The 25,811-nt window shown below is 41.7% G+C and overlaps 1 protein-coding gene across 1 annotated transcript in view; it reads right to left on the reverse strand.

The window, feature by feature from the left end:
* Window positions 1-25,811, reverse strand: part of LOC311137069 (casein kinase I-like) — a 62,487-nt gene that overhangs the window by 35,715 nt on the left and 961 nt on the right. The gene's annotated exons all lie outside the window — the stretch shown is intronic.

Here is a 25,811-nt window from a genome sequence, read left to right on the forward strand (position 1 = left end):
CCAAATACTTATTTTCCACCATAATTTGCAAATAAATTCATAAAAAATCCTACAATGTGATTTTCAGGATTTATTTTCCTAATTTTGTCTGTCATAGTTGACGTGTACCTATGATGAAAATTACAGGCCTCTCTCATCTTTTTAAGTGGGAGAACTTGCACAATTGGTGGCTGACTAAATACTTTTCCCCCCCACTGTATTATTACCTCTCAAACTATGTTGATGCACATATCTGTACGTGTACACACAAAAATCTAATACTTTATTTTGAAAATCTGTGCTATGACATTTACTTTTTCATTTTTCCATTGGTGGCTCCATAAAAGATGAGTCCCAGTCTCATCTCTCCTCTCTTTACAACAGGCTTGAAAGCTATCTCAACATGAACAGTGTAATTCGCAACACAAATACCACCAAAATCAGGCCACCAACACACAAAAAAAATAAAGTCTCAGCAAAAAAGCTGCAATATGAAGACCCATAAATCTCAGTTACATACAGGGGCTTACATTTTTTTTATCAGCCATCCCTCCCAGGAGACTGCTGGTAGAGGCTATTACTGGAACAACCTCCAAGCCAGCATTTGCGTAATTGATCTTATTCCACCTCAGATAGATGTACAGACTACAGAGGCAGTGCAGATAGGCAAGAGAATCTTCAGGGTCTACCTGCCAAGGTCGTGAAGAGGAATGAGAGAGATGTGCCAGTCTCCTTAACCTCCCTATTCAAGGGCTGTGGTGGTTTGAGACTGTCTGTGTATGGCAACACGGGGAACCACAAACACAGCTGAGCAGGCCTTATAAATAGCTACCTGTCCCTGGGGATTCTCCCTTTGAAATGTTATGATTAGACCTAAACTGATTTGGCGGCAGTGAAATTGGCATGTCAGTAAAACACTGGCCTGAAGTGACAGGGAGGTGAGGTACTGTGCAATAGTAACACAATAAGAACAGAGGTTGTTGCCAATGACAACACAGTCAAAGTAGGGGTGAGCGGTATACCGGTATGATGTTGTGCCATGATATAGATTTTGCCATATCATGCTAAATTAATGTATGAAAGAAGGCGTTTTTGTTTGGTTCAACATTTCTGTCGAGTGATACAGCCTAATGGGCTAGTTCAAATGGTTTATTTTACTAGAAACATAGCCTTTTTTAGCAAAGAAAAAAAACTAGAAGCATGGACATTACGCGCGATCTGCCTGCCAATCAAAGTCAACAAACAAGCATGCGCAACTGCAGAGTAAGCGAACATTTAGTGAAGTAAACTCCTTTCGTTAGCAAAAGTGTCTGAAAATCAAGCATTGAGGATGACTGAAGACAAGGAAAATAACGCTAGAGGTTGATTTGCAGGACGACGAAGAATTGGTTCGAAAAAAGGGGGCCTTTTCTTTCGTTTGGAACTGACAAGAAGAGCAAGAAGTGGAATGACATAACGAGTGCAATTACGTATCACATAGCAAAAGACATGGAACCAATACAAACTGTGGAGAAAGACTGTTTCAGAAAGTTGATTCGAATTCTAGACACAAGATACGAGATCCCGAGCCGTAAATACTTGAGCAAAACATGTCTGTCAGAACTCTACACAGAATGTCGGGACAGAGTTGCCAACGAAATTCGTAACGCTGCATTCTTCTCTACCACTGCCGACTTATGGTCAAGCCAGACCACAGAGCCATACATTAGCCTCACGATTCATTACATTGACGACAACTGGAAGCTGCAAAGCAAATGCCTTCAGACCTCTTATTTCCCAGACGACCACACTGGAGAAATAATTGCAGCTGGGCTGAGGGAGGCACTTTCATCCTGGGGCTTGAAATAGTCGCGTCAAGTATGTATGACTTCCGACAAAGCATTGGAGCTGAACAAATGGACAAGAATAGGGTGTTTCGGACACAGGCTACACATTGCTATTGGTAAGTTTCAACGTCCAAAACGCAGAGCTAGGTAGAAAAATAAAGTCACTTTAAAACATTAAATGCTGAATAAATATTATATTCTTAATCTCCTCTGTTTAAAGTTAGAGCTGACTACACTGCCTCATCCTTATTATACGTTAAGCCGGATATACACAGCTATTCAAATCTAGAATATTTGTAATTTGTAAATGTGTGCAATATCCAAACATTACATTGCTTTTATTTATAATTGATACATTAGCCTATGGTTTCAATATATGAATCGATACTCTCATTCAATAATAAATAGCCTACCCAATAAATGATCCCCTTTTCTAAAGCAACATAGCTCTCTTAATCACAACAGTTGTTTGTAAATCTATAGATGGATTACATTTGTAATCATGTCCAGTGTCCATGCTGTAAATTGTTGTAATTACAGCAGATGCTATGTTATATCTATTGAATAATTGTGATTCATACGTAATTATTTTTCACCATTTTATTATGCAGAGAGGAGTGTCCAAAACGAACCTCGGGTTTCCCGGGCCACAGGAGTGTGCAAGAAAGTGGTCAGCACATTTTCCTATAGTTGGAAGAAGCAGAAGGCCCTGACAAGTAAACAGGATAAACTGAGCCTGCCCCTCCACAAGCTCATCACGGAATCCACGACAAGGTGGGGATCTCGACTGCAGATGATGGAAAGAGTCCTGGAGCAGGAAAAGGCCATCACACAAGTCCTGTCAGCAGACAAAAAAAACACAGCACCTTGCACCCTCCTGGCAAGACATTGAGGTCTTTGAATCTATCACGGCAGCACTTAAGCCCCTCCAGGATTTCACAGATGCCCTGTCAGGGGAGACATACGTGAGTGTGTCCTATCTGAAGCCAGTCCTCCATTTGTTCAAGACAGAGGTTCTGAAATCAAATGAGGGCGAAGCCAAACTGACCGGAGAGATTAAGATGAGGGTCCTCAATTACCTGAATGACAAATACACCGACCCTGAAACAGATGAGCTACTCACCATGACTACCTTTCTGGACCCAAGGTTCAAGACCACCTACAGTGGGGAAAAAAAGTATTTAGTCAGCCACCAATTGTGCAAGTTCTCCCACTTAAAAAGATGAGAGAGGCCTGTAATTTTCATCATAGGTACACGTCAACTATGACAGACAAAATGAGAAGAAAAAAAATCCAGAAAATCACATTGTAGGATTTTTTATGAATTTATTTGCAAATTATGGTGGAAAATAAGTATTTGGTCAATAACAAAAGTTTCTCAATACTTTGTTATATACCCTTTGTTGGCAATGACACAGGTCAAACGTTTTCTGTAAGTCTTCACAAGGTTTTCACACACTGTTGCTGGTATTTTGGCCCATTCCTCCATGCAGATCTCCTCTAGAGCAGTGATGTTTTGGGGCTGTCGCTGGGCAACACAGACTTTCAACTCCCTCCAAAGATTTTCTATGGGGTTGAGATCTGGAGACTGGCTAGGCCACACCAGGACCTTGAAATGCTTCTTACGAAGCCACTCCTTCGTTGCCCGGGCGGTGTGTTTGGGATCATTGTCATGCTGAAAGACCCAGCCACGTTTCATCTTCAATGCCCTTGCTGATGGAAGGAGGTTTTCACTCAAAATCTCACGATACATGGCCCCATTCATTCTTTCCTTTACACGGATCAGTCGTCCCACTCCCTTTGCAGAAAAACAGCCCCAAAGCATGATGTTTCCACCCCCATGCTTCACAGTAGGTATGGTGTTCTTTGGATGCAACTCAGCATTCTTTGTCCTCCAAACACGACGAGTTGAGTTTTTACCAAAAAGTTCTATTTTGGTTTCATCTGACCATATGACATTCTCCCAATCCTCTTCTGGATCATCCAAATGCACTCTAGCAAATTTCAGACGGGCCTGGACATGTACTGGCTTAAGCAGGGGGACACGTCTGGCACTGCAGGATTTGTGTCCCTGGCGGCGTAGTGTGTTACTGATGGTAGGCTTTGTTACTTTGGTCCCAGCTCTCTGCAGGTCATTCACTAGGTTCCCCCGTGTGGTTCTGGGATTTTTGCTCACCGTTCTTGTGATCATTTTGACCCCACGGGGTGAGATCTTGCGTGGAGCCCCAGATCGAGGGAGATTATCAGTGGTCTTGTATGTCTTCCATTTCCTAATAATTGCTCCCACAGTTGATTTCTTCAAACCAAGCTGCTTACCTATTGCAGATTCAGTCTTCCCAGCCTGGTGCAGGTCTACAATTTTGTTTCTGGTGTCCTTTGACAGCTCTTTGGTCTTGGCCATAGTGGAGTTTGGAGTGTGACTGTTTGAGGTTGTGGACAGGTGTCTTTTATACTGATAACAAGTTCAAACAGGTGCCATTAATACAGGTAACGAGTGGAGGACAGAGGAGCCTCTTAAAGAAGAAGTTACAGGTCTGTGAGAGCCAGAAATCTTGCTTGTTTGTAGGTGACCAAATACTTATTTTCCACCATAATTTGCAAATAAATTCATTAAAAATCCTACAATGTGATTTTCTGGATTTTTTCTCTCTCAATTTGTCTGTCATAGTTGACGTGTACCTATGATGAAAATTACAGGCCTCTCTCATCTTTTTAAGTGGGAGAACTTGCACAATTGGTGGCTGACTAGATACTTTTTTCCCCCACTGTACATGACCACTGAGATGCTGGTGGAGGTGAAGGTGAGAGCTGCCTCCGAGACAGAAGCCCTCCTGGTAGGGAACACAGCCGTGGAAGACTTCTCTTTTGAAGAGGACCGGAGTGAGAGAGAGAATGAAGCTGCCACTGCTCCACAATCAGCAAAGAAGTCCAAGAAGAGCCTTGGGAGCTTCTTTAAGAAAACCAGTAGTGCACCTGCCTTAAGAACCCAGAGACAGGTCATCGAGCAAGAGCTGGACAGCTACACTCTGATGATGGCAGCAGACAGTGAGGCTGATCCTTTGGAGTGGTGGCGAGTTCACGCATCCAACTTCCCACAATTGAGTTGTCTGACAAAGAAATACTTATGCATCCCTGCCACAAGTTCACCCTCTGAGAGAGCATTTAGCACTGGGGGCAATGTGGTCACATGCCACAGGGCAACTTTGAAGCCAGAAACTGTCAATAGGCTGGTGTTCGTGGCACGGAACTTGTGAAGAGGGAGGCAGTGAATTGTTACATGCTGAACTGAGAAACATACAGACTGTCTGGTTAATGCTGTTAATTTGAAAAGGTTTACAACTTCAATTCATAATGACCGGTGTTATGCTGAAAAAAGACTGCACTTATATTTGGCAGGAAAAAGTTTACATCCTGAGTACTTTAAATATTTTTTTTAAATAAAATGTTACTTTATATTTAACTCATATACCTTTGTTCATGTTTCATGTTTGCACAGGTTTACCACAGAAGTAAAACAAATAATAATTTTAAAAATGTGCAATGCCCCCTTCCTTTTCTTTAAGGTTAAAAGCAATATTTAGTCATTTATTAACTTTGAAGGGCTCATAAAATGTTAAAACATTTTTTTACAGTATATCGTGATATTATATCGTTATCGTCCGGACAGTGGAAAATATCGTGATATGAATTTTTGTTCATATCGCCCACCCCTAAGTCAAAGGTGCACATCTGAAGAGTTGAGATGTTTTTTGATAACTGAAAATCTCACCTGTTACGAATCAGGGCCTTAACATTGTGTTTCCTGTTCGTTTTCCATGCAAGTCTTGTTTGTCCAGAGATAAGTGTGGGTAGTTGATGTGATACCCCCTTTTTTTTGTCCATCATGGCGAACACAAATATAACTTAAATTGGCAAAAATCGTGATATAATCAGTGGTGAAAGGTACTACCTAAGTAGTTTTTTGGGGTATCTGTAGTTTACTATTTATATTTTTGACTACTTTTACTTCTACATTCCTAAAGAAAATAATGTACTTTTTACTCCATACATTTTCCCTGACACCCAAAAGTACTCATTACATTTTGAATGCTTAGCAGGACAGAAAATTGTCAAATTCACACACTTATCATGAGAACATCCCTGGTCATCCCTACTACCTCTGATCTGGTGGACTCACTAAACACAAATGCTTCGTTTGTAAATTATGCCTGTGTGTTGGAGTGTGCCCCTGGCTATCTGTAAATAAAAAAAACAAGAAAATTGTGCTGTCTGGTTTGCTTAATATAAGGAATTTGAAATGATTCATACTCTTACTTTTGATACTTAAGTATATATAAAACCAAATACTTTTAGACTTACTCAAGTAGTATTTTACTGGGTGACTTTCACTTTTACTTGAGTGATTTTCTATTAAAATTTTTACATTTTTTGTCATTTAGCAGACGCTCTTATCCAGAGCGACTTACAGTTAGTGAATACATATTTTATTTTTTTATACTGGCCCCCCGTGGGAAACGAACCCACAACCCTGGCGTTGCAAACGCCATGCTCTATCAACTGAGCTACATCCCTGCCGGCCATTCCCTCCCCTACCCTGGACGACGCTGGGCCAATTGTGCGCCGCCCACGAGTCTCCCGGTCGCGGCCGGCTGCGACAGAGCCTGGATTCGAACCAGGATCTCTAGTGGCACAGTTAGCACTGCGATGCAGTGCCTTAGACCACTGCGCCACTCAGGAGAACATTAAGTTATCTTTACTTTTACTTGCAGCCCTAAACATGCTTTTCAAACAGTTGGAGACAGACAGAAGGGTGTGTTCATAACAATTCAACTGTTCAACCTTGTTAGCTAGCAAATAGATCCAAGTTGGTTAAACTTCAAATATAAAAGATTTGCTGGCTAATCACTAGCACGTGGGCTTGAGAAGTTGCTGATGAGACCTGTGTAAATTTTCTATAGCCTAATGCCTTGTACAATAAGTTAGTCATTATTAGTGAATGTGCATTATGCATGGTTCTAGTTAAATTAGAAACAAAAAAACGGCATTTTCATAGACAGTCTTGAAAGCCAGATCAGTGATTATTGCAAAAAAAAGCTAGTTAAACTTTTTTGATAAAATCATTAAATTAATAGTGGGTCTTATGGTTGTGGAAGGCTTATATTTACCCTAGGTATAACTTCACAAGCTCTGAATTCATTAGATTATTGATGTTTGAAATGCAGTGTATTTGACCTTTAACTGTACAACGCTTATTTAATTTATAAAAAAAAAAAAATTGAGATCGTGAATCGCCCATAAGTTACAAAAAATAAGAGCTATGATTTCTAGGCCATATCGCCCAGCCCTAACTAAGCTCGTCTGATGTTTTAAGCAAACTGTTTGATGAAAAAATTAAAAAGTGACTAGCGAGAGTTTGACCGTAATTGATTTGATTGTGCCAGGCCAGGCTCAGACGTGCTGCGCTGTTGTAAAAAAAAAGGCAGCAAGTGACTGTGTGACTAACCTGCTGCAGCGACCACCACAGAACATCAGTGTGAATCGTGCTGTCCATGTTGCTGAAGCTGCAACATAATTACAGCCATTTCTGACTGAAAAGTTGTTACCATAATTTGTTTAGAAAAAACATTCCCTATTCCCGCAACCCTTGCTCTCTTTCCATGACACATGTATGGATTGCATGCACATAACAAATAGGACCTAGGCCAATAGAAAATCATAATCACATCAATAAATTGGTTATAACAAACTCTGAACACGTCACACGTGACAGCAAACTGGATGAAGAGGACATGACAAATAAACTCGAAACGGGGGAATGTTTACTGGTTGCTCAGGAGGTAAAGGGGAAGTCAGATGTGTGGAATACATTTGACTAGTTGGGGGGAAATACTGGAAATCAAGAAAAATAAGGTAAGGAGCAAGCACTGTGTGCATATTATGTGTGCCAAACAGGTGCTGTTAGATTGCAATATACTTTTTCTGACTGTTTGGAAAATTGTAAACACTAAATAAATTATAAGCATACCAGAGAGTCTGTTATAACATTTTAGTTTTTTTGTAAAGCCTTTATTACAGCAAAGACTAAAAACAGTTTCCCGAAATGGAATGGTTTAGGCCTATTTATTTACATTAATTATTCAATGGTCACTTTGTTATTTTATTTTAAAACTAAAATGCTTGATTGCATTTCAAATCATGAATGACTCGTATGCTGTGTGATGACATGAACAAATACATTATTGAATGATACTGTGGCCTATATACAGTGGGGAGAACAAGTATTTGATACACTGCCGATTCTGCAGGTTTTCCTACTTACAAAGCATGTAGAGGTCTGTAATTTTTATCATAGTTACACTTCAATTGTGAGAGACGGAATCTAAAACAAAAATCCAGAAAATCACATTGTATGATTTTTAAGTAAATAATTAGCATTTTATTGCATGACATAAGTATTTGATACATCAGAAAAGCAGAACTTAATATTTGGTACAGAAACCTTTGTTTGCAATTACAGAGATCATATGTTTCCAGTAGGTCTTGACCAGGTTTGCACACACTGCAGCAGGGATTTTGGCCCACTCCCCCATACAGACCTTCTCCAGATCCTTCAGGTTTCGGGGCTGTCGCTGGGCAATACAGACTTTCAGCTCCCTCCAAAGATTTTCTATTGGGTTCAGGTCTGGAGACTGGCTAGGCCACTCCAGGACCTTGAGATGCTTCTTACGGAGCCACTCCTTAGTTGCCCTGGCTGTGTGTTTTGGGTCGTTGTCATGCTGGAAGACCCAACCACGACCCATCTTCAATGCTCTTACTGAGGGAAGGAGGTTGTTGGCCAAGATCTCGCGATACATGGCCCCATCCATCCTCCCCTCAATACGGTGCAGTCGTCCTGTCCCCTTTGCAGAAAAGCATCCCCAAAAAATTATGTTTCCACCTCCATGCTTCACGGTTGGGATGGTGTTCTTGGTGTTGCACTCATCCTTCTTCTTCCTCCAAACACGGCGAGTGGAGTTTAGACCAAAAAGCTCTATTTTTGTCTCATCAGACCACATGACCTTCTCCCATTCCTCCTCTGGATCATCCAGATGGTCATTGGCAAACTTCAGACTGGCCTGGACATGCGCTGGCTTGAGCAGGGGGACCTTAAGTGAGCTGCAGGATTTTAATCCATGACGGCGTAGTGTGTTACTAATGGTTTTCTTTGAGACTGTGGTCCCAGCTCTCTTCAGGTCATTGACCAGGACCTGCCGTGTAGTTCTGGGCTGATCCCTCACCTTCCTCATGATCATTGATGCCCCACGAGGTGAGATCTTGCATAGAGCCCCAGACCGAGGGTGATTGACCATCATCTTGAACTTCTTCCATTTTCTAATAATTGCGCCAACAGTTGTTGCCTTCTCACCAAGCTGCTTGCCTATTGTCCTGTAGCCCATCCCAGCCTTGTGCAGGTCTACAATTTTATCCCTGATGTCCTTACACAGCTCTCTGGTCTTGGCCATTGTGGAGAGGTTGGAGTCTGTTTGATTGAGTGTGTGGACAGGTGTCTTTTATACAGGTAACAAGTTCAAACAAGTGCAGTTAATACAGGTAATGAGTGGAGAACAGGAGGGCTTCTTAAAGAAAAACTAACAGGTCTGTGAGAGCCGGAATTCTTACTGGTTGGTAGGTGATCAAATACTTACAGTGGGGAAAAAAAGTATTTAGTCAGCCACCAATTGTGCAAGTTCTCCCACTTAAAAAGATGAGAGAGGCCTGTAATTTTCATCATAGGTACACGTCAACTATGACAGACAAAATTGAGAGAGAAAAAATCCAGAAAATCACATTGTAGGATTTTTAATGAATTTATTTGCAAATGATGGTGGAAAATAAGTATTTGGTCACCTACAAACAAGCAAGATTTCTGGCTCTCACAGACCTGTAACTTCTTCTTTTAGAGGCTCCTCTGTCCTCCACTCGTTACCTGTATTAATGGCACCTGTTTGAACTTGTTATCAGTATAAAAGACACCTGTCCACAACCTCAAACAGTCACACTCCAAACTCCACTATGGCCAAGACCAAAGAGCTGTCAAAGGACACCAGAAACAAAATTGTAGACCTGCACCAGGCTGGGAAGACTGAATCTGCAATAGGTAAGCAGCTTGGTTTGAAGAAATCAACTGTGGGAGCAATTATTAGGAAATGGAAGACATACAAGACCACTGATAATCTCCCTCGATCTGGGGCTCCACGCAAGATCTCACCCCGTGGGGTCAAAATGATCACAAGAACGGTGAGCAAAAATCCCGGAACCACACGGGGGGACCTAGTGAATGACCTGCAGAGAGCTGGGACCAAAGTCACAAAGCCTACCATCAGTAACACACTACGCCGCCAGGGACTCAAATCCTGCAGTGCCAGACGTGTCCAGGCCCGTCTGAAGTTTGCTAGAGTGCATTTGGATGATCCAGAAGAGGATTGGGAGAATGTCATATGGTCAGATGAAACCAAAATAGAATTTTTTGGTAAAAACTCAACTCGTCGTGTTTGGAGGACAAAGAATGCTGAGTTGCATCCAAAGAACACCATACCTACTGTGAAGCATGGGGGTGGAAACATCATGCTTTGGGGATGGTTTTCTGCAAAGGGACCAGGACGACTGATCCGTGTAAAGGAAAGAATGAAATGGGGCCATGTATCGTGAGATTTTGAGTGAAAACCTCCTTCCATCAGCAAGGGCATTGAAGATGAAACGTGGCTGGGTCTTTCAGCATGACAATGATCCCAAACACACCGCCCGGGCAACGAAGGAGTGGCTTCGTAAGAAGCATTTCAAGGTCCTGGAGTGGCCTAGCCAGTCTCCAGATCTCAACCCCATAGAAAATCTTTGGAGGGAGTTGAAAGTCCGTGTTGCCCAGCGACAGCCCCAAAACATCACTGCTCTAGAGGAGATCTGCATGGAGGAATGGGCCAAAATACCAGCAACAGTGTGTGAAAACCTTGTGAAGACTTACAAAAAACGTTTGACCTGTGTCATTGCCAACAAAGGGTATATAACAAAGTATTGAGAAACTTTTTTTATTGACCAAATACTTATTTTCCACCATAATCTGCAAATAAATTCATAAAAAATCCTACAATGTGATTTTCTGGATTTTTCCCCCTCATTTTGTCTGTCATAGTTGACGTGTACCTATGATGAAAATTACAGGCCTCTCTCATCTTTAAAAGTGGGAGAACTTGCACAATTGGTGGCTGACTAAATACTTTTTTCCCCCACTGTATGTCATGCAATAAAATGCAAATTAATTACTTAAAAATCATACAATGTGATTTTCTGGATTTTTGTTTTAGATTCCGTCTCTCACAGTTGAAGTGTACCTATGATCAAAAATTACAGACCTCTACATGCTTTGTAAGTAGGAAAACCTGCAAAATCAGCAGTGTATCAAATACTTGTTCTCCCCACTGTAAGTATTGAAATATTGGCTTAAGTAAGTTACGGTATTAAGACAGGATGCGCTCTTAGGCTTACAGCTCGATGGTGGTTATACAAGGCTGCTATACTAAGCCTACTAATGATAATGACATTACTTATTATAATGATGATCATAATAATAATACCAATAAGGAGATCAAGGAAAAGGAGGGTTGTTATTATTATTCTAAATATAATTTAAATCGGACAATTTGGAACAGTGTAAACAACACAAAATAAATTATAAATAATACAAGAGGCTGGTCTAACGAAAAAAAGTGTAAAGCCTTTATTACAGCATAGAAATTATTAAAAACAGCAGAATTTGTTAAATTGTTTATCCAACATATGGTTGAGTGAGGCTTGCTGCTCAAGGAATCAGTAGGCTATTAAACACTCAAACAGGCAACAGAAGCAGGATCTGTCTTATTTCTGTAGATATATTGATGATTTATTTTTAAAAAACAGGCACATTTAACAGTTAGGCTATTGATTATAGACCTAATTAAGTTGGGGTTTCCTCTCTCCTCACTTTTATTAGACAATTAAGGCAAGGGCTGTTTTCTCGTCTCCTAACTCCGCTGCTGCCTCCACCGCATAGTTCTTAACAGCAATATGCTGGTTAACGTTGCTATTATGCACATAGCAACATGGTCTAGGAAAAGGTGCCAATTCAACAGTGCACTGATGTGTTTCAGAACCACGGACATTGACCACTATCCAACACAGGAGAAAGCGCATTCGTTATCAAATAATATAATTTTTAGTGTCGCACCGTTGTTTACACATAATATAACCATATACAATTTCAGTAGCACGTCTTAGACTGATGGACTGTGCCATCCCCACAGCCTCCACAATGGATCAGTCCATTAAACATTTTTTGCTACTTCCTCGACTAAAGAAATATTGGTTGACCAACAGCCTATCCACCAAACAATCGACTAAATGGGGTCAGCCCTAAAGTGTATCATTAGTTTTCTTATAATTTTGAACCAAACGTGACAATTGACCAACGGTGTGACTGTCCCAGATAAGGCTGTGAAAATGTGAACTTAAATTAATGGAAAAATAATAATAATATCCATTCACCTACTATTTTAGTTATAACACAGAAGTTTATTTCAAGAAACAAATCTCCAAGTCTTTTCATGATATTTCCAAATGGTTCTGATTGATTAAATTTGTCCCTAAAAGCAATGTCCACTTGGTGTGACACAATTCTGTGATTAAACAACGAGCCAGCATTTGGGCACCATTGCACTGGGGAGGGTTCTCTTGCAAAGAGAAAGTACAGAAGACATGGTTGGAGCACATGGCCTGAACAGATTGTAAGCCTTATTAGAAAGATGTATCAAAATATTGCACTTCTCTGCCATTGCCATAAAAGCGGTCAGTTTCTTAGTCCTTTGGTGTGACGCCTTTTGAATGTACAGTGCATTCCGAAAGTAATCAGACCCCTTGACTTTTTCCACTTTTGTTACGTTACAGCCTTTTTCTAAAATTGATTTAAAAAATATATCAATCTACACACAATATTCCATACATGAAAGAAAAAACAGGTTTAGACATTTTTGCAACAAATAAACAGAAAGAAACTGAAATATCACATGTACATAAAAGTATTCAGACCCTTTAAATCAGTACTTTGTTGATGCACCTTTGGCAGCGATTACAGCCTCGAGTCTTCTTGGGTATGACGCTACAAGCTTGGCACACCTGTATTTGGGGAGTTTCTCCCATTCTTCTCTGCAGATCCTCTCAAGCTCTGTCAGGTTGGATGGGGAGCATTGCTGCACAGCTATTTTCAGGTCTCTCCAGAGATGTTCGATCGGGTTCAAGTCCGGGCTCTGGCTGGGCCACTCAAGGACATTCAGAGACTTGTCCCGAAGCCACTACTGTGTTGCCTTGGCTGTGTGCTTAGGGTCGTTGTCCTGTTGTAAGGTGAACCTTTTCCCCAGTCTGAGGTCCTGAGCGCTCTGGAGTAGGTTTTCATCAAGGATCTCTGTACTTTGCGCCGTTCATCTTTCCCTTGATCCTGACTAGTGTCCCTGCCGCTGAAAAACATCCCCACAGCATGCTTCTGCCTCCACCATGCTTCACTGTAGGGATGGTGCCGGGTTTCCTCCAGACATGACGCTTGGCCTTCAGGCCAAAGAGTTCAATCTTGGTTTCATCAGACCAGATAATCTTGTTTCTCATGGTCAGAGTCCTTTAGGTGGCTTTTGGCAAACTCCAAGCGGGCTGTCATGTGCCTTTTACTGAGGAGTGGCTTTCGTCTGGCTACTCTACCATAAAAGCCTGATTGGTGGAGTGCTGCAGAGATAGGTGTCCTTCTGGAAGGTTCTCACATCTACCCAAAGGAACTCTGGAGCTCTGTCAGAGTGACCATCGGGTTTTTGGTCACCTCCCTGACCAAGGCCCTTGTCCCCCGATTGCTCAGTTTGGCCGGGCAGCCAGCTCTAAGAAGAGTATTGGTGGTTGCAAGCTTGTTCCATTTAAGAATGATGGAGGCCTCTGTGTTCTTGGGGACCTTCAATGCTGCAGAATTTTTGTGTAGCCTTCCCCAGATTTGTGCCTCGACACAATCCTGTCTCGGAGCTCTACGGACAATTCCTTCGACCTCATGGCTTGGTTTTTGCTCCGACATGCACTGTCAACTGTGGGACCTTCTACAGACAGGTGTGTGCCTTTCCAAATCATTTCCAATCAATTGAATTTACCACAGGTGGACACCAATCAAGTTGTAGAAACATCTCAAGGATGATCAATGGAAACAGGACGCACCTGACCTCAATTCCGAGTCTCATAGCAATTAATGCTTATGTAAATAAGGTATTTTCGCTTTGTCATTATGGGGTATTGTTTGTAGATGAATGAGAAAATACACTACCGTTCAAAAGTTTGTGGTCACATAGGAAATATAGCAAAATGAATAGGAAATGTAGTCATTGACAAGGTTAGAAATAATAATTGTGTCCTTCAAACTTTGCTTTCGTCAAAGAATCCTCCATTTGCAGCAATTACAGCCTTGCAGACCTTTGGCATTCTAGTTGTCAATTTGTTGAGGTAATCTGAAGAGATTTCGCCCCATGCTTCCTGAAGCACCTCCCACATGTTGGATTGACTTGATGGGCACTTCTTACATACCACACAGTCAAGCTGCTCCCACAACAGCCCAATAGGGTTGAGATCCGGTGACTAATGGAGTGGCCAGCACATAGACAGAATACCAGCTGACTGCTTCGTCCCTAAATATAGTTATTGCATAGTTTGGAGCTGTGTTTTGGGTCATTGTCCTGTTGTAGGAGGAAATTGGCTCCAATCAAGCGCCGTCCACAGGGTATGGCATGGCGTTGAAAAATGGGGTGACAGCCTTCCTTCTTCAAGATCCCTTTTACCCTGTACAAATCTCCCAATTTACCATCACCAAAGCACCCCCAGACCATCACATTGCCTCCACCATGCTTGACAGATGGCATCAAGCACTCCTCCAGCATATTTTCATTTGGTCTGCGTCTCACAAATGTTCTTCTTTGTGATCCGAACACCTCAAACTGTGTGTCCATAAAAAGTGTCCATAACACTTTTTTCCAATCTTCCTCTGTCCAGTGTCTGTGTTATTTTGCCCATCTTAATCTTTTATTTTTATTGGCCAGTCTGAGATATGGCTTTTTCTTTGCAACTCTGCCTAGAAGGTCAGCATCCCGGAGTCGCCTCTTCACTGTTGATGTTGAGACTGGTGTTTTGCGGGTACTATTTAATGAAGCTGCCAGTTGAGGACCTGTGAGGCATCCGTTTCTCAAACTAGACACTAATGTATTTGTCCTCTTGCTCAATTGTGCACCGGGGCCTCCCACTCCTCTTTCTATTCTGGTTAGAGACAGTTTGCGCTGTTCTGTGAAGGGAGTAGTACACAGCGTTGTACGAGATCTTCAGTTTCTTGGCAATTTCTCGCATGGAATAGCCTTCATTTCTCAGAACAAGAATAGACTGACGAGTTTCAGAAGAAAGCTATTTGTTTCTGGCCATTTTGAGCCTGTAATCGAACCCACAATTGCTGATGCTCCAGATACACAACTAGTCTCAAGAAGTTTTATTGCTTCTTTAAATCAGTACAACAGTTTTCAGCTGGCCTAACATCATTGCAGAAGGGTTTTCTAAATGATCAATTAGCCTTTTAAAATGATAAACTTGGATTAGCAAACACAACGTGCCATTGGAACACAGGACTGATGGTTGCTGATAATGGGCCTCTGTATGCCTACGTAGATATTCCATTTAAAAAATCAGCTGTTTCCAGCTACAATAGCCATTTACAACATTAACAATGTCTACACTGTATTTCTGATCAATTTGATGTTATTTTAATTGACAAAAAAAATGTTTATTTCGAAAACAAGGACATTTCTAAGTGACCCCAAACTTTTGAACGTTAGTGTATATATTTGTTTATACATTTTAGAAAAAGCCTGTAACTTAACAAAATGTGGAAAAAGGGAAGGGGTCTGAATACTTTCCGAATGCACTGTAGCAAAGGGTCTGAATACTTATGTAAATAAGGTATTTCTGTTCAAATTTTGTATACGTAACTCAAATTCTAAAAACCAGTTTTCGCTTTGTCATTATAGGGTATTGTGTGTAGATTGATGAGGTAAATTTTTTCTTTAATCCACTTTTTAACAAGGCTGTAACGTAACAAAATTTGGAAAAGGGAAGGGGTCTGAATACTTTCCGAATGCACTGTATCAACTAAAAAGAGGTGGCTGTATGTTTTACTCTGAGCGGATTGCCACATCCCTAAAATGGCCACGAGAGATTTGTATTTGTATCTATTAGGATCCCCATTAGCTGCTGTCAAGGCAGCAGCTACGCTTCCTGGGGTCCAGCAACATTAAGGCAGTTATATACAATAAAACATATTACATGACATTACATTTCATAACACTTTTCACAACACATTAAGTGTGTGCCCTCAAGCCACTGCTCTACTACAATACAAAATCCATGTGTACGTGTGAACGTGTGTGCGTGTGTCTGTGCCGGTGTGTGGGTCTCTTCTCAGTCCCCGCTGTTCCATAAAGTGTATTATAATTATATTTATTTTTTTGACTGATTCTACTGCTTGCATCAGTTACCTGATGTGGAATAGAGTTGCATGTAGCCATGGCTCTATGTAGTACTGTGCGCCTCCCATAACCTGTTCTGGACTTGGAGATTGTGAAGAGACTTCTGGTGGCATGTCTTGTGGGGTATGCATGGGTGTCCGAGCTGTGTGCTAGTAGTTTAAAAACAGACAGCATTCTTACAAAAACAAGTAGCAATGAAGTAAATCTCTCCTCTACTTCGAGCCATGAGAAATTGACATGTATATTATTCATGTTAGCTCTCCATGTACATTTAAGGGCCAGCTGTGCTGCCCTGTTCTGAGCCAATTGTAATTTCCATAAGTCCTTTTTTGTGGCACTTGACCACATTACTGGACAGTAGTCCAGGTGCAACAAAACTAGGTCCTGTAGGACCTGCCTTGTTGATCGTGTTGTTAATAAGGTGTAATGATGTCATTTCATAGTGTTGTGTGACCCAGGGGAGAGTTGGTAGATAAGTGGCTTGGTGCCACAGAGTCTGCATTCCTTATGTCAAAGGAGATTACTGATGTTGATCTTAGAATAATTGATGGTCGGGATATACTGACTTGGGGTAAAGGATAATAACATCAAAGAAGGTAATGCCCACTGATGGGTACCAGATGTTCGTGAAGAAACGTGTAACAGAGGGTATATAAGCTGAGAGGATCTCTTTGTTCAAGTGAGTTCGGAGATGGCAGAGGCAGGGCTATGTCCTTCTTCTGTTATAACGAACCATGGTACCATATTAAATATCTTATATGAACTCCCCATCAAAAGTGTCTAAGTATATCATTACATTCTTAATTACTTGATACACTAGAAACTCATAACAGAAGGCAGAGCAGTGCTTTATTATGGACAGACTTCTCCACATCTTAGCTACTATTGTATTAACATGTTTTGACCATGACAGTATCCAATCCAGGGTTTCTACAAGCAGTTTAGTCACCTCAACTTGCTCATTTTCCACATTATTCATTACAAGATTTAGTTGAGGTTTAGGGTTTAGTGAAGGTTTTGTCCCAAATACAATGCTTTTAGTTTTGGAAATATTTAGGACTAACATATTCCTTGCCACCCATTCTGGAACTGACAGAGGCTCTTTGTTAAGTGTTGCAGTAATTTCACTCGCTGTAGTAGCTGACGTGTATAGTGTTGAGTCATCCACATTCATAGACACACTGGCTTTACTCAAAGCCAGTGGCATGTCGTTAGTAAAGATTTTAAAAAGGGGCCTAGACAGCTGCCTTGGGGAATTCCTGATTGTACCTGGATTATGTTGGAGGCTTCCATTAAAGAACACCCTCTGTGTTCTGTTAGACAGGTAACTCTGTATCCACAATATAGCAGGGGGTGTAAAGCCATAACACATAAGTTTTATCCAGCAGCAGACTATGATCGATAATGTTAAAAGCCGCACTGAAGACTAACAAAACAGCTCAAACTTTGTATCATTAATTTCTCTCAGCCGATCATCAGTCATTTGTGTAAGTGCCGTGCATGTTGAATGTCTGTCCCTATAAGCGTGCTGAAAGTCTTATAAATTCATTTACAGTAAAATAGCATTGTATCTGGTCAAACACCATTTTTTCTAAAGGTTTACTAAGGGTTGGTAACAGGCTGATTGGTCGGCTATTTGAGCCAGTAAAGGGGGCTTTACTATTCTTGGGAGAATGACTTTTGCTTCCCTCCAGGCCTGAGGGCACACACTTTCTAGTAGGCTTAGATTGAAGATATAGCAAATAGGAGTGGCAATATCGTCCACTATTATCCTCAGTAATTTCCCATTCAAGTTGTCAGACCCCGGTAGCTTGTCATTGTTGATAGACCATTTTTTCACTTCTTCCACAATCACTTTACGGAATTCAAAATTACAATGCTTGTCTTTATTTTTGTATCAGTTATACTTGGATGTGTATTGTCAGCGTTTGTTGCTGGCATGTCATGCCCAAGTTTGCTAATCCTGCCAATGAAAAAATCATAAGGTAATTGGCAATATTAGTGGGTTTTGTGATGAATGAGCCATGTGATTCAATTAATGATGCAGCTGAGTTTGCCTTTTTGCCCAAAATGTCATTGAAGGTGCTCCAAAGCTTATTAACTATCATTCATCTTTGTTTCATAGTATAGTTTCTTCTTTTTATTCAGTTTAGTCACATTATTTCTCAATTTGCAGTACGTTTTCCAATCGGTTGTACAGACAGATGGGTGCATGATTAGTAACTGGAATAGGCAATTTCATAAATGTGTCAAGTGCAGTGTCTGATTGCTCCTCATTACACACCAACAAATATTATTTACATCAACATAGGAATCACTACAAAACGTATTGTCCACTATATTTGGCCCAGCCTTTGGAACTTTGTTTTTCCTAGATATGGCTACTATATTGTGATCACTACATCCAATCGTGACGACCCTCCCACTCTGTCTGCCGTATTCTCTCTTTGCTCTTGTTTCCTTATTAGGATGCCGGTGGGCGGAGTTGGGAGGGTCGTCAGCTACATGGGAAACACCTGGGCCGGGTGTGTCCCAGCATAAATGGACCTCTTCCACATTCATTGAGGAGACTCTCTCCAGGCAGATACTTTGACTTTGGTTGTGGTATTTTTGTGGCCTTTTTGGTTGTTTGCTTTGGCACCTCTCAACACTTTTCCATATTACATTTATGCATGCAAACACTCACTTACACTACTGATTACTGATTACACACACCATTGTTATTTGATTTAGTTTACTTTAATTAATAAATATATACTTTGAGTACTCCTTGTCTCCACGTGTCTCCCTTTTGTTACGAACTTGAGCCGGTTCGTGACAAGTGGGGGTTCGTCCGGGATATTGAACTGGTTGTGTTTGGGAGAACGTGGAGTTAATGTCCAATTCTGTAGGTTTTTTTTTTTTAAATTTTGTTAGTTTGGTTGAGTTTGATAGGCCCAGTATTGGTTGCCTTTGGGTTGTGTACTGCGTTGGAGAGAATACATTGGTTAGTTTCCAGTCCCTGCCCAGCTTGGAAACTCTTGCTCTACTCGCTGTTGGGACATCGGTCTGAGGAGGTGAGTACAATCGGCTGTGTACCTCAGTGGGAGATTGGGTAGGGTAGTGACATTTGCTACCCGGAGCTATAGCTTTTCCCCTGATAGGCTTAGGACGTGTTTTGTTTTGGGATACGTTGGGCATGGTTAAATGTTTGTTATTTTTGTGTGGTGTCTGTGGACTGAGCAGTTGTCTCGGGGGCACATCCGTGGCTTGGGGGAATCTACCAGCGTGCTGGGGGGTTTAATTCCTTGCCAGCGGGCTACAGTGCGTAATTACCCACCGCGAATCTGCACGAAGACTAGGGTTGAGTTATTGTAGGTTTTGGGGAAGCTCCATATCCCAGCTCTCTTCTGTGGTGCTCGGTGTGATTGTCATTTCTCTTGTGTCTGGTGTGCTCAGCAGAGGGGTTGAGTAAGATTATTATGATATATATATTTATTTATTTTCCTGATTATGGCGTCTAATGTAGACGAGTTCATTCGCTTTCCATCAGAAGAACTGTTAGAATGATGTACTAAAGAACAGCTGTTGAAGGTTGCTGAACACTACAAGGTTGAAATTAGTGATAAACGCCTAAAAAATTCTATTAGGTTAATATTGAAGGCCAATTTGATGGAGAGTGGTATTCTGGATGTTACCACTGGGGCAGCCTCTGCTGAGGACACGTTGTCTCCCCGATATGTTACAATGACCGCTCCATCGCTTAGTCATAGTGGTCTTCTTTTTGAACAGCAGAAAGAACTGCTTCTGTTACAGCTAGAGCATGAAAAAAATGGACAAAGAGCTAAAATGGAGCATGAACAAGCTAAAATGGAGCATGAACAAGCTAAAATGGAGCATGATCGTGTAAAATATGAAAGGGAATTGGAATTTAAACAGGATATGGAGCGTGCTAAAATCAAGCTGCAACAAGAGCGACTAGAGTTGGTTAGGGAAGGAAAGCTCTCAGGGGAGAGTTTGCTCTGGGAAGGTGACCCAGAGTTACCTAGGGGTCGTTCCTCTTTTGGTCGTAATCCAGACATATTTGATGTTGTAGGGAATTTACGGTTGTTGCCCCAGTTTAATGAAAAGGACCCGGAGACATTCTTTTCGTTGTTTGAGCGTGTTGCTGACGCTAGGAGTTGGCCTGATTCTGATCGCACTTTGATGTTGCAGTGTGTGCTGACTGGTAAAGCGCAAGAAGCATATTCAGCTCTTAGTGTAGCAGACAGTGTTAGTTATGAGAAGGTTAAAACGGCTGTGTTACAGAGTTATGAATTGGTCCCTGAGGCTTACCGCCAACGATTTAGAACTTTAAAAAGGGATGATCAGCAGACTCATGTTGAGTTTGCGCGAATATTATCTTCACAGTTCAATCGCTGGTGTTCTGCCTCTGCAGTTATGACTTTTCAAGGGCTGTGTGATCTGATTATGTTAGAACAATTTAAGGACACAATCCCTGATCGTATAGCGACGTACATTAACGAACGAAAAATAAGGACTGTCGCTGAAGCTGCGGTTTTGGCAGATGAATATGTGTTGACTCACACAAATGTTTTTGCAGAACCCCGTATTCGGAGTGAGTGGGGGCGTTCGCAGAGATTTGGGCCGCGTTCGCCGAGATACTTCGGTTCCCGGGCAGAGTTTCATTCAACTAGGGTTGAGCCTGATACCCGTGGTAAAACTGACGTTGGTCAAGAGTGTCACTACTGTCAAGAATTAGGTCATTGGAAAAATGAATGTCCGATTCTTAGGTCTAGGGGTAAATTCAGTACAGGTGCTTATGGTAAATCGAGGCCTGCAGCGTTAGCAGCTCCTGTTCCACATCAGTTCACTCCTGACGCATTGTCTCATGCCCAGAGCCAGGTGAAAGGTTATATTGATCCAGACTATTTACCTTTCGTTACGGAGGGTTTTGTGTCTATGGTAGGAAGTAAGAACAGGGTGTCAGTAAAGATCCTAAGAGACACAGGTGCCTCTGAATCATTTGTGTTGGAATCTGTGTTACCCTTCTCTGCGGAGACTGATTCGGGGAATAGTGTTCTAATTAGGGGAATAGGTTTGAACACTCTGTCAGTTCCATTGCATAAACTGATGTTGGATTGTGGACTGGTGAAAGGTGAGGTTGTTGTGGGGGTGCGTCCATTGCCTATTGAGGGTATTGACGTGATCCTTGGAAATAACTTGGCTGGGGAGCGTGTGTGGCCTATCGCGTTTCCATCTTTAGTGGTTTCCACTAAGCCGTCAATTGTAGGGATTCCTGATGAGAGTGCGCAGAATTTCCCAGAGGTGTTTTCTGCGTGTGCAGTGACGCGTTCTATGATTCATGACGACCTGGTCACGGAGCTGGCTAACGAGAATACCACAAAGAAGTCTGTTACTGTTTTCCCTGTTATCCCGTTATCTATATCCCGCTCCGATTTAATCGAGGCGCAACGGACTGACCCTACATTAGAAGAGTTGCGGGACCAAATTGTGCCTGTGGAACAGTTGAGAGATGTCGCACAGGGCTATTTTCTCCAAGAAGAGGTCCTGATGAGAAAGTGGATGTCTCATGGTAGTTGTTTTCTGGGGGAGGCGATTAGTCAGGTGGTGGTACCAGTTAAGCTTCGTGAGTTGGTGCTAACAACTTCTCACAATGACGTTGCTGGGCATATGGGTGTGAGAAAAACCTACAATCGTATATTACGGCATTTCTTTTGGCCAAGATTAAAGAGGGATGTTTCTGATTTCATCAAAACTTGTCACACCTGTCAATTAACTGGTAAAACTAATCAAGCTATTAAGCCGGTACCACTGTTTCCTATTCCTGTACTCAGTAAACCTTTTGAGTATTTGATTATTGACTGTGTTGGTCCTCTGCCTCGTTCTAGAAAGGGTAGTAATTATTTGTTGACGGTGATGTGTCAGACCACTAGGTTTCCTGCTGCCTATCCTCTCCGGTCTATCACGACTAAGGCTGTGTTAAAAGCTTTGACTCAGTTTCTCTCATTGTTTGGAATCCCTAAGGTCATTCAAAGTGATCAAGGATCTAATTTCACCTCTAATCTCTTTGGTCAGGTTCTCCAACAACTCCATATTAAACACAACTTGTCTAGCGCCTATCATGCCCAAAGTCAAGGAGCACTGGAACGTTTCCATCAAACACTTAAGTCGTTGTTGAGAGCTTATTGTACTGAGATGGAAAAGGATTGGGAGGAACATCTGTCCCGTATTCAAGCCTTGTTCGGACGTCTGGCTGCGGGTCGCCTCACGATAAATTTGGCTAAATGTGAGTTTGCTCAAGCGACTGTTACATACCTTGGAAAGGTGGTTGGGCAGGGTGAAGTGCGTCCTGTTCGGGCTAAAGTGGTAGCTATCGATGCTTTTCCACTACCAACTACTAAAAAGGAACTGATGCGTTTCTTGGGAATGATTGGGTATTATCGTGGTTTTTGTAGGAACTTCTCTACTGTGGTCGCTCCCTTGACAGATTTGCTGAAATCCTTCCATCTAGATGTGCGGCACATCCGGGGGACTGATAACGTGATTGCTGATGCGCTCTCTCGTGCGCCCTGTTCATGAATATTGATGTGACCGACCATTGTTTGATTTTGTCATGTTCTATCTTTCCTGTTTGTCCCCTCCTAGTCTTGGGTTCTTCTTTCCTCTTAAAGGTTGCTTCCTGTGTAAAGGTTGCTGAGGTCTGGAGAGGAGGATGATGGGTGGGGCAAGTGGAGGTGTGAACATGTACAATTTGTCGGTTTGGGACGCAGGGGCTGGTACGTTGGTCCGGGGTCCTTGTTGGTCCCCGGTCTTATGGGGGGGGGGTGTGACGACCCTCCCACTCTGTCTGCCGTATTCTCTCTTTGCTCTTGTTTCCTTATTAGGATGCCGGTGGGCGGAGTTGGGAGGGTCGTCAGCTACATGGGAAACACCTGGGCCGGGTGTGTCCCAGCATAAATGGACCTCTTCCACATTCATTGAGGAGACTCTCTCCAGGCAGATACTTTGACTTTGGTTGTGGTATTTTTGTGGCCTTTTTGGTTGTTTGCTTTGGCACCTCTCAACACTTTTCCATATTACATTTATGCATGCAAACACTCACTTACACTACTGATTACACACACCATTGTTATTTGATTTAGTTTACTTTAATTAATAAATATATACTTTGAGTACTCCTTGTCTCCACGTGTCTCCCTTTTGTTACGAACTTGAGCCGGTTCGTGACACAATGGATTTGGATACTGCTGTAAAGCAAATTTCTGCAGCATTAGTAAAGTTGTGATCTGGTAGGTTGACTGATAACCTGAACCAGGGGCGCTGTTTCGCTCGCTCGGATGCTTTCTTCTGTGAGATAAATTTGCAATCTTTAAGTCCTACCACAGATTCTCAATTGGATTGAGGTCTGGGCTTTGGCTAGGCCATTCCAATACATTTAAATCTTTCCCCTTAAACCACTCGAGTGTTGCTTTAGCAGTATGCTTAGGGTCATTGTCCTGCTGGAAGGTGAACTTCCATCCCAGTCTCAAATCTCTGGAAGACTGAAACAGGTTTCCCTCAAGAATTTCCCTGTATTTAGCGCCATCCATCATTCCTTCAATTCTGACCAGTTTCCCAGTCCCTGCCGATGAAAAACATTCCCACAGCACGATGCTGCCACCACGCTTCACTGTGGGGATGGTGTTCTCGGGTGATGAGAGGTGTTGGGTTTGCACCAGACATAGCATTTTCCTTGATGGCCAAAAAGCTCAATTTTAGTCTCATCTGACCAGAGCACCTTCTTCCATATGTTTGTGGAGTCTCCCACATGCCTTTTGGTGAACACCAAACGTATTTGCTTCTTTTTTTCTTTAAGCAATGACTTTTTTCTGGCCACTCTTCCGTAAAGCCCAGCTCTGTGGATTGTACGGCTTAAAGTGGTCCTATGGACAGATGCTCCAATCTCAGCAGTGGCGCTATGCAGCTCCTTCAGGGTTATCTTTGGTCTCTTTGTTGCCTCTCTGATTAATGTCCTCCTTACCTGGTCCGTGAGTTTTGGTGGGCGGCCCTCTCTTGGCAGGTTTGTTGTGGTGCCATATTCTTTCAATTTTTTTATAATGGATTTAAAACGGTGCTCCGTGGGATGTTCAAAGTTTCAGATATTTCACTTCACCAATTTGGACTATTGTGTACATGAAATCCAAATAAAAATCAATTTCAATTACAGGTTGTAATGCAACAAAATAGGAAAAACGACAAGGGGGTTGAATACTTTTGCAAGGCACTGTTGGTAAAACTAACTTTGGTGATGTATTTTATATGACATAAGGATGAGAAATTTCATTTTACCAATACAAATATGATTACTCGTGTTCTGAATCGTTCAGTGGGGTCTTAACCTAATTTCCAAAAAGTAGGATTTATTTACATAATATATCAAACTTTTGGGTTGATTGTTTAGCAACAAAAACGACATGTGCAACCATAAGATGTTGGCTTAGCTTGTTGACAACATGTATATTTCCTCTATGTTGATTGAAAACGTAAATAAATGTGCACAATTACCACTTGTCTAAAATACATTGTTACAGTTGTTGGTTAGCCAGCTAGCGAATTTTAACCATATTAGCCTTGACATGAAATCAGTCAAAACAACAACACAAGACATGGTATCAATAACATGATGAAACGAGCTGATTGAGCCACTTACGATTCCCCACATGGCAGTTTGTCATTCTTGCTAGCAATTTGGCCATCCAAAATCACAAGAGCCTGACTTCTGCCCCATGGAAGCGCACACATAATTTTTGTGAAGTTGTGGTCTTTGTCTTCAAGGTTGTTTCCGCGGGTGGCAAAATGCTAAATTACCATAACACGAGCTAAATTAAATGTTAAAGGCTTTCAAAATAAAAAGTTTGGTACGCTCAGTATTCCGTTGATATTTCACAGAGATACGCTTGTTTTTGTGAGAAATCTTCAAAGAACAGGAATTTCGAATTAATATGAAAAGGTATACTAAAATATGAATACTACTGTACACGTCATTGCTCAACCGATATCCATTTTACCTGGCTCTATATTGTTATATGTCCTGTGGATTTGAGAACAAAGAATATGAATTCAATGGAGGAGTGAGCGTGTCAGGTAACCAGTAGCCTTAATTCTTGCACCGAATTTAGCATAGTTGACGCAATAATATTTTCGAACACTTTTCCCTCTGGCCTCCACTGATTTAGTCACCCTAATTGTGGCCATCCTACAACGGTGAAAACTCCCAATAACTTTTGGACGGATTATGTTACAGACATGAGGTTTGGACTATTGGTTTTCTTAGAGGATTACCTACACAATTAGTAAGTGTTTGTTGACCCATTGGTCAAAATATGCGTTTTTGATTGACACCCTAATTAAACTCGACAATAATTAAACTCGG

Source organism: Coregonus lavaretus, assembly GCF_964263955.1.
Source record: "Coregonus lavaretus genome assembly, chromosome: 11".
Lineage (NCBI taxonomy): Eukaryota > Metazoa > Chordata > Actinopteri > Salmoniformes > Salmonidae > Coregonus > Coregonus lavaretus.